Consider the following 14,075-nt stretch of genomic DNA (forward strand, 5'->3'; position numbering starts at 1 on the left):
CCTCAATATATTCTCGGCAGGTGCAGAATTATTACGAAAATATTTGATAATAAAAAAATATTAGCTAAAAATAATTAGAATTTGTTTTATTTAATATTTATTAATTTTAATTTAATTTTTATTATTTTTCAATGTTTTTTGAATATATTTTTTTTTACGATATCCCCCAACCCGACAGGTCAAGAACTAATCCGTTACAAGGCGAGATTCGAACTCCCAACACTTGCTTAAGCAAATGAGTGAGCTGACCACTCGACCAACCCAAGTTACTTGTTTTTTTTGAATATATATTTTCTGAAATAAGACTCCTTCTTCCGCAAGTCCTCCCCCTTTGATATTGTCATCGAACCCCAGAGAAGGCCCAACTAGCCTGGCCCACGAAATTTATTGATCAAGATTCTAGTTATGCTTAATAAAATGAAATAAATAATCCTGACAAAAAAAAATAATACATGACAAAAAGAAATGAAATAATTTTAAAAAAGACAATGTTTAGTAATTAGTATAAGGTTTTAATTTGTTCCAACACATACCAAATTTAGAGCCAAATGAGATTGAGAATGTGTACTAAAATGGTTTTCGACATTTTAATTGTGCTAAAAAGATTTTCAACTTTTCAATTACACCAATTGGAAAAGGGTAGTGTTATAGTGCAAAAGAGCTTTTTTTTTTTTTAGTAGGTGCTGAAGAGGCGTGGAAAATATTGAATTCTAGGCGTGTTAATGTTGATTGGATATGTATAGACAGATTTTTCAGTAAAATAGACCCTGCAGAATTTGTCCCTAAAAAATAGCTTAACAACATTAGATTAATTTCCTGTTAATGATGATAATTATCTTGTTGGACTTTTTGCTATCCGTTGATGCTTTTTGATGCAATAATGGGACTGATTGCAAATATTTGTATTATTCAGTAAATAGAATTTTGGGCCAGCAATAGTTCAATAATAATAATAATAATAATAAATCAACTTGGGTTGGCCGAGCGGTCAGCTAATTCGTTTGCCCTTAAATGAAGCTCAGATCCGCGATAGATTAATCTTTAACCTGTCGGGATGAAAAATACCGTGAAAAACTAATAATAATAATAATAATAATAATAATAATAATAATAATAATAATGAATCTGGCTGAACGTTATGGACGTCCAAATGTTCAATAAATTCTTCCTAAGCTTTCTCGTCTATTTCCTTAAAAAAATATTTATTAATTTAAAATAGTAAAAAAAGGAAAAATTTTAAATAATTTAATTTATACTAAATTTTTATTAATTTTAAATTAATATTTACTAATTTAAAATTTATAAACTAATTTTTTTAAAAAATCCTAAACTCTAACACATAACTTCTTAACCTTAAACCCTCAAGAACATATCCAAAACCCTAACCACAAATCTAAAATGCCTCAATCATAACCTAAACTATAAACCCTAAACTACAAATCTTAAACACTTAATACTAAATAAAAAATACTAAATAAATAACTATTAAACACTAAAACCCCTAAAATCCAACCTTAAGCCTTTCAACTTGCTCATAAATCCTTAACTTTTTAAATTTAAACAAGAAACTATAAACCGTACAACAACAACAATAACAACAATAATAAATGTAAGAGTTGTAAAAATGTTGTCAACATTGAAAGGTTAGGGTACTAAACAAGGAGGAGATACATCTCTGGTGTTACTTTGTTGTTGGAACGTGGAAGACTGACAGTGGAGTGACGATAGACAAATCATGATGCCAAACCCACCGTTCTAAACTACAATAGTGCCCTTCTTCAACCAAGAAACCCAACCCAAATGCTTAATCATCATTAGCAATAACATACGTAGAACTAATTATCTTATGTCACCATAACAACTTTTTTTTGCAAGACTGCTACACTTCAGATTTTGTGTATGCGTGCAATACAATTGATAACATGCATCCAAATTCCCTTGCATCCACCTCATTTCAACATCTGCCGAAACAATACTAGTTCAGCACGGTAGTATTGGCCTAACTTATATACCAATAACTAAGTCGAGTTGGTCTAGTGGTTAGCTCATTAGTCTGCTTAAACAAATGTCGATGAAAGAAAAAAGAAGGTGCAGCAGCAGCATCAGTTGCAGGGAGTACAGGGGCGGCGCGACGCATGGGAGAAAAAGGTGCAGCGGTGGTGCAGTGCGTTGCTTCTTCAGATGATGGCGGCGGTGGCAGTGAGGTGCGTTGGTGACAAGGAAGGGGGAGTGAAGCAGCTGTGATAAAAATAGAGAAAGGTGGAAGGTGAGAGACTAGGATTGTGGTGGATAAATGGAATAGAATATTTTTTTGTTTTAGTGATCCTGGAATGTAGCCCATTGTTCACATTATTCACACTCCATTATCTACCTAGCAGAACTCTTCCAAAAAATAACTATCCTTCTCAAAAGGATTATATGAACTCCAATTGAAAAGAGTATTATGTTTGTGTGTAAGTTGTGTTCAAGCATTTTTTTGCCAACGGTATTTATTCTTTTCGTTCATCACAATATAGCCAGGTGAATATATTCACTTATTTTGAATCTCCATACGAGTTACTGATAATGTGTTTTTGTTAATGATATTTATCTTTTAACACTATCATGTTGAATTATACAAAGGGTACCAGGATGCATTCATCAATACCCAAACCCTTAGCTCAAAAGTGGAGCAAAAAAATTGTTCAGTTTTAGTTGTTCAACATGTGCAACTTCATTGTTTATGATAAAAAAATACATCGGGGGTAGTACCCGAAAGATGGATTTTGATATTTTCTTAAAGGACAACTCTGAATCCTTTTCAAAATCCTACCTTTTCACTGGAAGCTTTTCATTGACAAGCTGAAGTTGTTGGGAAAGAAGATCCTAGGGATTTGGTTTCAAGCAAAGAAAAAGAGACAAAATGACTGACTATTGTTCTGGAGGATTTAGAGTGCGTGTTCTAACATATTGTGTGTAGTTTTACAAAATCTCTAGTGGTCATTTCAGCTAATAAGTTTCTATTATGGTTTGCTAACACAGCAACAACCGAATCGGGTGCGCAATGTTTCGCCGCATGGTTGGTCAAATCCTACCACATCTTGAGGAGGATAAAGTCAAACTGCTTATAGTCGTGTTACAATTAATAAAAGCAATAAGGTGGAACAGAAAATCATCAGTGCAGAGTCATTTCAATGTTTTCCAGTTGCACGTCGACCCTGGATTGAAAGAGATAGTTGGGTTTAGAAACATGTTAGTTATTCTGATGTAATATACTTGAAGCATAGAATAATAATTGGAAATTTGGGAAAAAAATAGTAAGACTTTTCATTTAATAATTGAAAATTTCAACAACAATGGAATGTATTGTAGTTGATCATTTTTTTTTTTTTACTTTTAACTGATTACACTATTTTTACCTGGAAGGTTGCTCGGAGGTGCAACATCATCCTCCGTGAGGATAAGTTAGATTTCATCACATGGTCCATGGTTAGGTGTTGAAGAGCTGACATAAGGTAATGCTTCAGTGAAAACAATAGAGGACATCCTCAATCAAACAGAGATAATTAGAAATACAATTATCAACTTAAAAATAAATTCAATAATTACTGAAAGACTCTTTTAGAGTTCAAATTTATATAGGAAAGTCCCACTTGGATGATTGGAACTTTTGTTTAAATCAATGTAAGCAAGATTGATTGGTTTTACAAGTCGTGCAGAAAGTGTCCGAAAAAAGTTAATACTCCTGTTGGCAATAGATATGAATGTGAAAAGTGCGGTAACACACACGGATGTGCTTCACTATGGTATATTGTATAAGTCCATTTGACAAAACTCATGCATTCCTATATAGTTTTGTTGTTATCATTCTTATATTAAATTAATGAAGGGTTTATGTATGTATTCTGAATATGTGTGTTTTGTGTGCATTCATTTCAAGATTCAGGGTGGAGGTGATGGTTTTTGATGGCATTGGAAGCATTAGGTTGCTTCTGTGGGACAAGGAAATAATAATGTTGTGTGGCAAGCACACTGAACAATTTATGGAGGAGAAGGTGAGTTCAATATTAGGGGATATTAGAAGTAGTTGTTGTATAAAGTTAGTAAAACCTTAACGTGAACATTGTTTCCATTATCTACCAAAATTTAGGTATTTACACAAGATGACTACCCACCAACTTTTGATAATATTATAGACAAGAGAGTGCTTTTCAAACTAAATGTTAAGTTTGGTAATATTAGTCAGTATTATCCAGTGTATACGGTCATGAGGGTATGCGATGATGAAGATATAATTGAAAAGAACACTCCTGAAGAAGTGTCCACTACTCTTACCATTAATAACATTATATATATATCATGATCAGGAAAAGTATTTTACCTGTTTTCTTTACTATAAAATCTGAGTAGAAGAATGGTATTTCTATTTTGTTTTATAGAAAAATGGTTGCAACAACTCTATTGATATGTTGGGCAGTGTTGTCAACCTGAATACTGATTCTGATATACAACCTTCTTTGGTACATTTTAATGTTTTATTTGGAGAAATTTTGGTAATGTTTCATTTGCTAACTATCGCTTAAAAGATGACAATTATGATTTTATATGTTCAGGACGGTCTTCAGAAGTGTATATCATCACTAACGTACAAGACTCCAGTAAAAAAGTCCAACAATAATGGAGGAAAGGGTGGCTCATCATTTGTGAATGAAATTGAGGAGGAAGGGCATCTATCAACTAACCGTTTTAGTAGGAAGTCGGGCAAAAGGTTTAAGATCCAAATTATTGAAGAGGATAATTGATAATAGTATTAGTATGTTAAATATGGGGATTTTAATACAAGTTATGTTCAGATGCATGAATTATTTGGAAATTCAACAAGAGCCTGATGTTAGAAATGAGACTAGATCATCATCATGTCGTTAAGTACCTTAATGTTGCATAAGTAATTTGAATGGTTATTATGTTGGTGGCTATTATGTTGCATGAGTAATACTAATTAATTGCGAACCTAATTATGATACATTAACTAATGTCCTCAGTTAACCTCTATAAACTAAAATGGTTTTTAGGATTGGGATGATGTAAAGATTTGAGGATTTTATGTTTGGAAATGCACCAAAAGTATTGCATAAACTTTGAGTAATTTTGGTGGAAAGTAACTTGAACATGCCCACGAAAATAGGTTAATATTTTTTGGCTTATGAACGCCTAAAGTAGTATGAATTGTAGCTTATACCTTAATTTAGGAAAACAGATAAAGGGTACAACGGATATTATTACAAAAATAATTAATATAAATATAAATATTTTGGAGTACATAAATAAATAATTATATAGATAACATTAAATAATAAGTTTGATTTATCTGTCAAAAGTCAAATTTAGCTAACATTTGTAATACATATAGTTCAAGTGATAGAGTATGGAAATATATATTACTTAAGTCAACAGTTAAAAAGAATTGTATGTCTTTTGGATTATTTAACATATAAATACAAATAGATTATAATTTTAAATAAATTAAAGATGTGCTTCAGGGGTTATTAATAGAGTAAGTAAATATTAATTATATAATTAATTGGTAAAAAACAATTTCATGCTTTTTTCTAAAGAATTTATTTATAAACTTATAAAGATAACATTTCTATATAAATACATGTTTATATAGAAACAAAATTTGTCATATAAATATTATAAATTAAGCTTATAAATAAATTAAATATGTGATTTAGGAGTTAGTAATAAATTAAAAAATTATTAATTATAATATTAAAAAGTAAAAACACAATACGGTATTTTTTTATACAAGGGTTTATTGAGAATTTTAAAAATATATGTTCGTAATTGTAATAGATTAAGCTTATAAATAATTAAACATGTAATTTAGTTGTTAGTAATAGATTAAAAGAAATATTAATTATATAATTAACGAGTAAAAAACATGCTCAATAAAAACGAAGAAGGTAGGGCTCGAACTTGGAACCTGGAGGAAAGAAAAACTTTAACAATGTCATGTTACCACCAAGCCAAATGTCTCTTCGATGTATGTAGCGCTAATAATTATATATATCATATGAACACATTTAATTGCCACACAGATTTTTGTTGTATACTTTATATATCTGATCATTGTTATTATAGGCACCTTATATATTGGGTAAAATTCACAATTAAATCAAATGGAGAACTAAATTACACAATTCTACCAAATTGAAAAACATTACCAGGATCTCCCAAAAGCATATTCTTATGTAATTCGAATCAGTCTCATTTGAATTAGACAAACAAACACTACTTTGAATTAGTCCTATTCGAATTAGTAGTAATGCTTGTAATTGGAATTTATCCAATTTGAATTATGCTTGCATGTAGTCTTATGGTAGTTCGAACCAGGGTGATTCGAATTATGCACGCTAGGTCGTCCCTAGTAATTCGAATGAGTCTGCTTCGAATTAATTTTGGACCATAGTAGATCGAATTAATTTATGTCTATTTATATATGATCCAAGCATATATAAAGAGTACAATAAAGAGTACATCTAATAATATTCATAATAAATTCAATAAAGAGTATATTCAATCATAAATAAAAAAAACAATAATTATAAATATTTTTTATAAATTATTAAAAATAAAATATTTTCTAAAAATATTTATTAAGATTTAGAATTTAGTCTTTAATATTTAAAATTAGTGAAATATTTGCCAAAAATATTATATTTTGTTGGTCAGTTAGCATTATTGAATCTATTAACCACGATAATATGTAAATGATTGATTGGTTTTCATATAAAAATATTTTTATTCTATTTAGTATTTAATTTTGATAAAATATTAATTAATTTTGAATTTAGTTATTATGAATTCTTATATCTAAGAATATAAGTTAAGATTGTTATTAAAAAAATTTAAATTTTTTATTTTAATAAATGCTCAACAAATCGTTTCTTTTACATCCATATTTAAATGCAAATTTAAATGCCAATAAAGTAAACAAAAAAATCTTATTGGTAAATTTGTTCACATGAGTTAACATATATAGCTTATTTAACTTGTGAAATTTTTATTCATGTAAAACGAATGTAGAAAAAGTGTTACAAGTTTAAGTAACAATGATTTAAACATATATAGTTTAAGATAGTAGTATTTACTTAACTAGATTATACCTAAATGATTATTACTAAAGAAAACATTGCAATATGTGGTAATACGCATTTTGCGGCGGTTTAAAAGTAACCGCCGCAAAATGCCTAACAAGAAGTCACCGGCGGACATATCGCGGCGGTTTTCGAAAAGAAGCCACGAAATACAAACCTGACCGGCAATATAGCGGCGGTTTGAAAAAAACCGCCGCGAAATGTTAACCTTCAGCAATATAGCGGCGGTTTTAGCAAAACCGTCGCTAAATATCGTCCTGATTGCAGCCCCAACCTTTAACCGCCGCTATATGTGCCGCAATTTGTCTTTTCGCGGCACATTTACAAAACCGCCGCAAAATAACCGTCGCTATCTTAAGGATTTGTTGTAGTGAATGTGGAACCAATATCCATTGTCATATTCAATCTACAAAGAAAAGTTTTTTCTGAAGCATTAATACCTAATGGTGTTAGATCAATCTATCACGATCTTACTTATTTCAATGATAGTGTTGGTTTCATATCACAAAAAAATATTGGTTTCACTAGGCACATCATAATATGACAACTGATCAAACATAGTCAAATGATGAGCTCAAATGGGAAAAAATGCTTCAGATATCTGGTATTGACATACCTTACAACTTTTCTTTATTTGATGGTAGGGATATAATTTTAGTTATTGATACTAAGAGCAATTATAAAGAGACAAATGATGCTGAGATAACTAATATCCTTATCTCTTGGTTTAGATATAAGACAGCTAAAAGGGAGTATATCATCCATCGTAAATGGCATAAAAATGTAATAGTCACCATGCACTTGCAAGGATATATCTAGTTTAAAATAGAAATGCTACAAAGTCCATCACTATGGTCCACATTGAAGTATTTTCTCATTATCTTTTATTCTTTTGAATTTAATGTTATGTTAGATGTAATTGCTCTTTGTTGTGCCTTATAATGTACTCATGCTGTAGTAAATTAGTATAAAACATATACTTTACGATCATATTTTAATTAGTTATTTAAGAAGTTATATATTGTGTAACCCATCATATATTAGGCAAATTATAATAGTTATTTTTATAACAGTTATTTTTATATTAGTGGTACTTTGCATTGACTCTAACTCAATTACTATAAAAAAATTCAAGTAGGATAGAGTACCAGTTAACTAAAAAAAGTGTAATTAAATTAAGCAACACATTCACATAGTGATTATGATTAGTCCAAATTATTTTTTTAGGTACAAACAAAAGGTGGCTACCGTTGTATAACAATTAATATTTGGGAACATATAATTCTTTAGTATTAGTTGAATAATTAGTTGAAGGAATAGTTAAGTTGGTAATCTAGGAGTTAGTTTGAAAACATTCTATAATTGTAGTAAACAAATAAATTTGTATTGCAAAACACACAAAATTGTTACTTACCATGACATGCTTTACACACATACTGATCGATAAGGATTTTATTATATTATAGAATTTTAAAGATAGTTTTAAACTTTTAATTGTTTACTGAGAAAATAAATAGTTGTAACAAATATGCAAAAAATACGAAGGTACCAAAATAAAAAAGGGGTCATAATAAAAATACTAACTAATTACTAAGAAAAAAAACAAGGACCAATTATATAACAAATTAAATTGTAAAATATCTTTTCAATGAGTCCACGTACACTATTACGTTACATGTCTTTTATAATTATCTTCTAATAATTTTCTTAGATTTCTGTGCCTTTCAGTAATATAATATAATAATAAATAGTGTTGGTGCTACTTTTTGATAGTATTCATTAGCTATATTAATTTATTAAAAATTTAATTTTATATAAATTCATGTACAAGAGAAGGTAATTATATATGAAATTTTAAATATAATTTCAATATTTTAACCATGTATAATAAGGTAGTACTAACCTTTATTATAGTTTTCAATTGGATTAGTTCTTTAAGTTTATCTAATTTTAAAAGAGGGTAAAGATATCTAATTTCATGTTCAATAAATATTTCATATGAAATCTGACACTGGAAGACAAATATACCTATATTTTATTGAAGGGTGTTGTATTTGCATCAAGATGCACGTAGTAAACAAAGAAAAAATACAATAATATTAAATGCTGAAAAAGCAAAAAGGAAAATCAAATGCTACACAATGAACTAATACTCTAAAAGAATGTACATCTGTCAACCAAAAAGGGCCAAATTTTAATATACGTGAATATTCAACCACACTTTGGAGTTAGCCGTTTAGGTTATTATCTTTCAAGATATGTCAAAATCTTTTTTAACATAGTTAGGTTATTATCTCTCAAGATATGTCAAAATCTTTTTTAACATAGTTATGGGCCATGATTGTTAGATTTCTTACATATGTTGATTAATAACTATAGGCACCAATGGAGAAGACCAACCCTGTTTTAGCCAGAATCTAGAGAAGAAATATTATCGATGCAAAGTGGAAGAAATACAAAACATCAGAACAATTTGAAAAGTGCACTCAAGTACACTCAAGGCAACCTCTTCAACAGATATGGTTAACTCATGCACAACACCTATAGGTATTAAAATTTTTTGTTAAGATACACCTAAGTCCAGCTAGAAATATTCATAAGTTAGAGGTTGAAAGTCTACAACCGATTCATCTTCTATAAAGGAGAGGTAATTTTTGGTGTAGGTGTATTGGGAAAATTCAGTTAAAACTCAGACTATATCATAGAAAAATTTTAACATATCCATTTTGCATAGACTATATGTAGAAGCTAAATGATTTAAAACCAGTTGTTTTTAAAAATGATGAAAACCTCGATGATGTTGTTAAGGAAGCTTCGGAAAAGAAGTCTGTGTTCCTTGGTTGGTTCCAAGCAAATAAAAATTACTCAGCAGCTAGATCACTCAAGTTGCCTACAAGGTTTGTTTGGAAGACAAAAGAGAAGATTTGGGCTCCACACAAATCCCACACAATTATTGGAAGGATTTTCTTCGTATCCCTAGGATCAACAGAGATATATTATTTAAGACTACTATTCTTAAACTTTGTTAGAGGTCCGACTTCATTTGAAGACAGTATGCACGTTTTGTGCAATAATTTGTAACTCTCTTATATCCTATTTTTCATCATAGTGAAGTTATTTTCTGGTCTTGGTGACTAGTGATTTTTACTTCTCATATTGAAAAAGTTTTTCACATTAAAAATCTGAGTGTGTTAGCTTGCATCTAATTTTTTATTTATGTGATTTTTTGGCTACTATTAAGTATTACTGTGCTACTGTTAATACTTGTTGTGAGTGATATTGTTGCTTTTCTAATTCTTAGAAGTAGAAAATTATGTGTTTTATTCCTATCACTTCTATAATTTGATGAGATCTTATATTTCTTGATTATCATTTAATTTCTTTATTTTAATGCCTTGTTTGGAAAGAAAGTCATATCTAGCTCTCAAATGCTATCATGATCAGTGTTCACCCTTCAGTCCTTTACACAAAATAGGTTTTAATATAGCTTTAATTAGACTTAATCCTTTCTTAAGATATATTCACTTCTTTGTATATATCATCCTTTATTAAATCCATACTTTTGTGTAAATAGAGAAGCTTACACCGTAAAACTATTTATTTGTCCATGTGCATGGATCTCATAATAATTTACCTTGCCAATGACATTGAATGAGAAGTAGCTTTGCTTAGTTATTTTCTCTTATCATAATAATGAGTGTCATTTTCCATAGCTACTTTGGGGTTTAACAAGTCAAATTTAACCAACAAAGTTTTTCACTTTCGGCTAAAAGAAACATATACTATGGTAAATGATCGGATCCATTATATTATTAATTGAGTTTCAAAAGAGAAATTAAGCTTTTGATATTCGAAAATCCTTCTTGGGTTATCGTCAAGGGTGTTTGAACCTGGACCTAGATTTTGTTGAGGGGTACGGTCACTAACTACTTTATTTCATTGAATTGTTTTATGGTCACGACTTTATATATATGTTCTCTACTTTTTGACAATAAGCTAACATTGATCTTTAGTTAATTATTATTATAATTGCGTGGTACATTCTTTTTTATTTCTCCTTATTATGATGAAGTTAACCCATTTGTAGTTAACAACATAGTTCAATAAACTGAGAATAAGAACCTTTTTTAGGAAACCAGCATTTTCTCGGTTCATTTTCGTTCCATACAGTTAAAATCCATTTTTTTTTGGGGGAAGCATTGTTGTTTAAGGGGATTAATGATTAAACAAAATAATGCAATGTAAGCTTCCTTTTCAGTATAACGAATGCTAAATCAAGTGGAACATATTACTTATTATCTTTTTTATTTAACCATCTTATAATGGGGGAACTAGTGCTATATCCCAGCTTATTTTAACACGTATGTACATGAATGTGTGTTATTTTTCAAACAATAATTATTTAAAAACGATTTGTTGTGATACTTAGTTGTTAAGTCTTGTTAAACATCCAAGTATTTTTATTAATTAAATTTAATTAAGTTGGTCAAATTTAACAAAAAATTGTATACTCATAGACATACATGTAAAATCAGACATTTCTTTCCATAAAAAAAGCATTAAAATTTTTTTATCATGACACATAAATTTTTCAATTTTGACATAAAAATTTTTAGTTTTAACATAAAATTTTTTTAAGATTTTGAACTTGATACTGCAGTTTCTTTTTTTTTCTTTTTTTTTTTTACCAAATTTTTATATTTTTATTATAAAGTGGTGTGTTTTTCCTTTAAAAGTTTTTGTGTTTATTGTCCAAAAAGTTGCATAATTTTTTTGTTCTTTTTATTTGATTTTTTCTTTTTTCTTGTAGTGTTTTATAGTAGGTTATATTTATATCTTTGTCAAATTACTTAATTAAAACATGTATGTCTATTGTGTTTATTTAAAAATACAAATAATATTTTTTTAAAATTTAAATTTTGATATAAGATTTTTTTTTTGTTTCTCACAATATCTCCTACTCTAGTAGGTCAAGAACTAAGTTGTTGTAGATCTAAATTTTATTTAAAAAGTTGTCATTGGCTAACGAATTGCTATTTGCAGTCTTGCACAAAGTGAAATTTGAACACCTAATATTTACTTAAACGAATTAGTGATGAACTAACTATTAAACCCATCTAAATTAATTCTGATATAAGATATTTGATCATTGAATACAATTTAACTATCATAATTTTTTAATACCTAACATTCATATATAATGACCTCCTTTGTTATGGCTTAGAGGAAGAAACACAAGAAGCTTTATCGAAAATTACCGCCTCAGCCTTGTCAACAACAATTCTCTTCTATTCTCTCCCATCTAAACTACTTTTTTTTCTCTTTTTTCTTCTCTTTCTTCTTTATCATCTATCACCTCTTCCTATTTCACTGCCTCACTCACCTTCCACAGTCCCATCACAGTTTTTGCCGGCCTCAATTTTCACTATCGCCACCTCTCCTAGCTACCGCCTCCTCTATCAAGACACCTCTAACTCCTTAAAAATTCTTTTTTGCCTCTCTCGACGCGCCTCTATTTCACTCTATCACTCCCACCGCCTCTTTATCTCAATCACTCTTCTATTAGTTTTAAAATTTACCATCGTCACTTTTCTGTTGCCTCTCCAACCATCTCTTCATACACCTCTTTTCTAATTCCTGTTTTGTTTATTGTCAATTTTTTTCATCTTAATTTAGTTTTTCAATTTTCATTTTCTATTCTAGTTTAAAATAAATCTTTTGTGGTTTTTTTTTCTTTTTGTCATCGTGACATCTTTTATGGTGATAATAGCTTTTTTATGGATATTATAGTTTTAGTAGTATGATTTTTTATAGTTTGAGAGAAACATCCTACGAAAAAAAGCTTATTGTTCATATGTAAATTTAGAAAGTATTTAGATTTATTCGAAGAAGGCGAAACAATATTTTACTGTATGATACAACACGGTTGTATAGATTTAAAAATAGGACGAATAGACAAAAGTACACATGAATTTTTACATGATGGATATATGTACATTCTAGTTTTTTTAATGAGTCATCTGTATACACTAATATCAAATTTTGTTGTCATTTCTATCTTTTTGTTGCCTGGATAATCTTTTTTGCAATAGTGGCTGCCAAATGGCTCTGTACATAGTGTGACATGACTCTTTTGATGACACATTGAAATTAAATGATAAATTGTTATATTTGTTAAATTTTAATAATAAAAAAAGATTTGTAAGTGATTTAGAATCTTCGTTCTCTTCTTTCTTTTTCCAAAATTTACTTCAAACATAGTTCTAGCAACTATTTTTGAGTTACATTCCTTGATCCACATCCACTTTTTGGAGAAGGAAGGAAAAGAACGAAGATTCTAAATCACTTGTAATTTTTTTTATTCAAATTCAATAATTTATCATTTAGTTTTTAATATGTCGTAATAAAAAAGGTTATGTCACATAATGCACAAAATCACCTAATAGTCACTACCGTTAAAAAAGTTACTAAACGATGAAAAAATAAAATGGCAATGGTGCTTGATATTAATGTATCCAAATCACTCATTAAAAATTAGATTGTACATTTGTCTACTATGTGAAAATTTATATATACTTTTATTCATTTTTCCTTAAAAATATAAGAGACTTGGATTTTTTTCTATTTCTACCATTAAGAGTTTTTAGAATTATCTTCTATATAAGTTAATAGTTCATTATAAAAGATATTTATCTTTTTTTTATTAGACGTAAATTTTATTTTTTTTATTACACGCAATTTTTTTATTTTAGTAGGTCAATAATTAATTTGTCACATATCAAAACTTGAACGTGGAATTTAAATTTTTTACACTTTTTAAGGGGTTAATAAATTAATTAATATACTGATTCAAATTGATTATAAATCTTATACTTTTTCTGCGATGTATAAGTGTGATTTTTTTCCGAATGAAATTTTAAAAAAAAAAATAACCGT

This window comes from Arachis duranensis, chromosome 8 (assembly GCF_000817695.3).
Source record: "Arachis duranensis cultivar V14167 chromosome 8, aradu.V14167.gnm2.J7QH, whole genome shotgun sequence".
Classification (NCBI taxonomy): domain Eukaryota; kingdom Viridiplantae; phylum Streptophyta; class Magnoliopsida; order Fabales; family Fabaceae; genus Arachis; species Arachis duranensis.